The 4,502-nt window shown below is 46.1% G+C and overlaps 1 long non-coding RNA gene across 1 annotated transcript; it reads left to right on the forward strand.

Annotated features, from left to right (window-relative positions):
• The first annotated feature begins 2,308 nt into the window (after positions 1 to 2,308).
• On the forward strand, positions 2,309 to 4,492 carry LOC106725308. Its single transcript, XR_001361172.1, has 3 exons — positions 2,309 to 2,408; positions 3,311 to 3,403; positions 4,175 to 4,492. It is a non-coding gene; the product is annotated as an uncharacterized LOC106725308 (long non-coding RNA).
• Positions 4,493 to 4,502: the final 10 nt, after the last annotated feature.

A 4,502-nucleotide genomic window follows, 5' to 3' on the forward strand; every position in this document is an offset into this window, starting at 1 on the left:
CCGCACCGGAGGAGACCTACGTGCACGTTGTGAGGACACCCAACCTGCATGCCAAGCTCCAAACATACTCCCAACCCTCATTTCTTTTTCTTTTTTTTAGAAAGACCTAAAGAATAGGCCCGCACAGGCCCTCTAGGTGAACAGGAAACATTCCAAGGTCCAGCGTACCCAGGTGAGCATGTCTCCTTGACCCTGTGATTCTGTCCCAGGAGGTATGACAGCCATGTGAGGCCTTCTGAGGTGAGGGGACAGGGCGTAGGCGCCCCTGCCTGGGTAGAAAGGGGGTACTTTGGGAAGCTAGGTGAAGCCAGGCTGCGGTGGGGCCCTGGAGACCATGTATGGGAAGGAGGTAGACTTGATTTCCTAAACAGTAGGGAACCTTGATGGCTTCAAAGCAGAGCTTTATGGTAATAAAACTAGACATGATGGAAGTAGGACCATTTTGAGACAAAGGTCAAACTGCCCCAAATACTCTTTTCACTTACTAGCTATGGAGCCTTGGGTGATTCTACTTAATCTCTCTGGGCCACAATTTCCCATCTGTGAACCAGTGGATTGAATAAGACAGACAATCTCAATAGCCCCTTCTGTGACAACATCAGTTTTTCTTGTCTGTAAAGTAATTGGGTTGGACCAGACCAGGGATTTTCAATACGGGCTCCAGTGAGGGGTCTTGCCTTCCATCCCCCACACCAGACCAGCTAAATCAGGGTCTCATGTTTTAAATTTCCTCCAGGTGATCCTAACTGCAGTCAGGGTTGAGACTCCCCGATGACACCTTTCAGGGTTCCTCTCCCACCTCCACCTGAATTTTTCCATCTGTGAAAAGAGCACTTCGGGCAATATAGTCAGTCTCCTGGATTCTCTTATTTCTGGGACTGCAGACCTCCCTGAGACTCAAAATTCAAACAAGCAGGGCTTTGTCAGAGAAGGACAGGGCTCCGAGGGTCACGGGGTCACCTGCATTTGTGCGGAGTGGCCAACGGGAGCTGGGGTTTGAAGCCTGGGCAGACAGGTGCTGCTCCCGAGAACCAGGCCCCACGAGGGGCGGCCAAGGTTGGGACTTGGCACAGAGAGGCCACTTCTCAAGCAGCGTGAATGTTCTGGCGTTTCCGGGCATCTCCTCGGCCCCGCTGGGCACCTGCGGCTCCGGGCTTCTTGGCAGGTGAGGAGGAGCGAGGAGAATAGGGCTTTTCTCGAGCTGTTCCCCAGAACAACATCTCTTGACATCTCAGCCTGTGAAAGCCTTGCTGGGGAGGCAGGAAAGGGAGTTTGTGTTCAAGTGCCACTTTCCAGCCCCACGTCCGGAGCTTAGCATGTTCTGGGCACCGTGAATGAGACCGGCTGACGCTTTGTATCAAATGTAAAGTGGCCTCTTTTCACACGGCTGGCACTGGAAGCTGAGGGCCACTCGGGTAGGATCCAGAGCTCTCCGGGAGCTTGGCAGGGCCGAGCATAGGCCTTGAATTGCAGCTCTGTGGGCAGCAGGGACAATGCCGCCTGCACTGAGTTGTCGCCACAGAGCGAGATTCTCAAGCCTGGAAGGGATGAAGATCCGTTAGGGATCAGGCCACCTGCCACTCCGTCCTGGAGCCAGGTCTCAAGTGCAAAGACGATGGATTCCTCATTCCTCTAGGACGTGAGATTGGATACCAAAGGATCAGAATGTCCAGGACAATCCCACCGTTTACAGGAACAGCAGGAGAGATTACTGAGACAAGGACTGTTCTTGAAAACCTGACATTCAAATCAAAGTAATAGGGTTCACTTTTTTTGATGTATGAAGCAGAAATTTTATTTCCAAGCTCTTCAAAGATTATTACACATATAAAGTATCCTTTTAAAAGTGTCCCAAATTAAATCACAGGCATTAAGACATTTGTGGCAGGAAGAATTCTTTTAGGTTGTAATATTTTCACATTTTTAAAAACCATTTGCAGTGTTCTATAGGTCACATTTTAAACAATTTAAAAGATATAAAATAATGTAGTATTTTTAAAAAGTACAACCACAAAACTATAAAGTAGAGGAATTTAAGAAGGTAAGGATCAAATCCTCTTCACACACCAGATGGGGCAGTCTAATACACAACAGAGCATTCACGTTTCCAAACAAGTTTGCTAAGAAACAGCTCTCATGTTTAGTGTTAAAAATAAAACAATCTTCTCATTTATAGAAACAAAGACATTATTTGATTAGTAAAGCCTGTTCCCCATTTTTGTACTTGCTTGTCTTTTTATTTTTGTTTTTTTTTTTTATTGATTTTAGAGAAGAAGAGAGAGGGGGACAGAAACATCAATTTGTTGTTTCACTCATTTTTGCATTCATTGATTGACTCTTATATGTGCCCTGACCAGAGATCGAACTCACAACTTTAGTGTATTAGGATGATGCTCTCACCATCTGAGGTACTCAGCCAGGGCTGTACTTGCTTGTCTTCATTTAGAAATTCATAAAAAAAGAACAAATTTTGTTGTAGTATAAAAATCTTAGGAACAACAAATGACCAATATTCACTTTTTTAAAGCCTCACCCAAGGATATGTTTATTGATTTTAGAGAGAGAGGAAAGGGAGAGGAGAGGGCGAGAGAGAGAGAAGGGGGCGGGGGAGAGAAATATTGATTGGTGGCTTGCCACCTGGCTGGGGCACTAATATTCACTTTTTAAAAAGGTAAATGTTTTTCTTCTTAAAATATAAACATCCAATAAAGAAAATATGCATGATATTCCAGGTATAGAAACAGCAATAATCACTTATGAAAGAGATGTGTTTTACTAGACTTGGTGATAAGGTTGTTGACTGTCTTAAGCATTTCACCAAAAACATCCAGGTCATTACTATGTAAAAGTTTACCCATTTACCAAATTTTCTCATTTGAATTGACTCATCTATTTCTGTAGAATTTTGGCTATAGGACCAGGCCATCGGAAAGGTCTGAAATACCTAAAAATCATTTGGCTACAGAAGTGTTTTCTTGAGTCGTGGAGATAGTCATTCGTCACTGTGCTTGGAAGTAGTCCTCAGCGAACTTCCCCACAGTCTTCAGAGCAAAGCCCAAAACCTGAGCTCCGGGAAGGGGCTGGAACTTGGACCAGCAGGGCACCCCTGCAGGCATTTTGTATGTGATACTGTTGCAATTCTGCAGCTGCCTGAGACCTGATCCTCTCCACACCACCTCCAGTTTGTTGGCTATTTGGATATCCTCTTTTGTGAAGGGCTTATGAAAATCTCTTGCCTATTTTTATAAAAGATATGTATCTTAATTTTTCTAATTTTACAAAAATATATGTTCCTGTGACTCTTTGCTAGAATTTCGTGGTGAGCAAAATGCTGACAGCCAGTGCGGGAGTCTCTCACAGGACCTTAAAGGGTCCCAGAAGCTTAATCTTCATTGAATTCAAGGTAAGCTCACCTCTGTCAGGTATCAACTACATCCCCACCTCCTCCAGGAAGCCCTCTCTGAATGCTCTTACTGAACCCATGTTCACCCTCTCTCATTTCACTGAACACATGGTATTGTATTTGTGGGTTTACTTCTCTGTGTCCTCTTGCCAGCTCCCTGAAGTCAAGGGCCTTTGCCTCCCCAAAGCATATCATTGGCGAGTGTATTTATTAAGTTAGGTCTGTACTGTGGCCTGGGAATTCATTGAAAATTCATTTGTACTAGGAACAAAGCCCTGGCCTAATTACAAGCTACTATTACTATTAAAAACATTAATCAGAACTGATTTTTGCCTTCAAGGACCTTTCAGGGGACACAAGGTACACATAAAAATATACTTTAAAATAGTTTATTAGAAACTATTTTCTGTTATGTATCCAATCTGAGTTGCTTTTTCAAAAAACGACTTTAAGATAATTGTAGTTTCACATGTAGTTGTTAGAAATAAAACGTCTTACATAACTATAATCCAATATCATGATCAGGAAATTTATATTGATACAATTCACTGAACTTCTACAGATCTCACTCGAATGTATTTAGTTCTGGGCAATTTCATCATCTGGGCAGAGCCCTGAGAGGAGATGCTTGCTCACACCCGCCACCTCATAGGCCCCGCCTTCTTGCCCAAGTCCCGCCCTCTCACCCAGAGTCCCGCCCTCTCACTCCGGCCCCGCCCTCTCACCCAGAGTCCCGCCCTCTTACTCCGGCCCCGCCTATGTCCCTTCCAGTTCTCAGCCGCCCGGACGCTCCTCACTAGGCCACGCCCACCAACGGTGGCGGATTGGTGGAAAGCAGAGACCGGGTCGTAAGGAACCCTGCAAGCTCCGTCGTCCAAGGGCGGACAACAGCTGTCCTTCTGCCCCCACTGTCCTTCGGGTCCTTTTGCAAGGGAACCGCCCGTGCGACTGGCTGTCGCCTTTCATTGGCCGGGATGGGTAACTCCGCTCTGCAGGGCTGGGGTCAGAGGGTTCGTGAGACCTCCAGCTCTTCCCAGACTACACGCACCCAGCTGGGGCCTTCCGCAGCCCCAGGGTGGCCGAGGGGGCCTGGCCCGGG

This window comes from Myotis brandtii, unplaced genomic scaffold (genome assembly GCF_000412655.1).
Source record: "Myotis brandtii unplaced genomic scaffold, ASM41265v1 scaffold155, whole genome shotgun sequence".
NCBI lineage: Eukaryota > Metazoa > Chordata > Mammalia > Chiroptera > Vespertilionidae > Myotis > Myotis brandtii.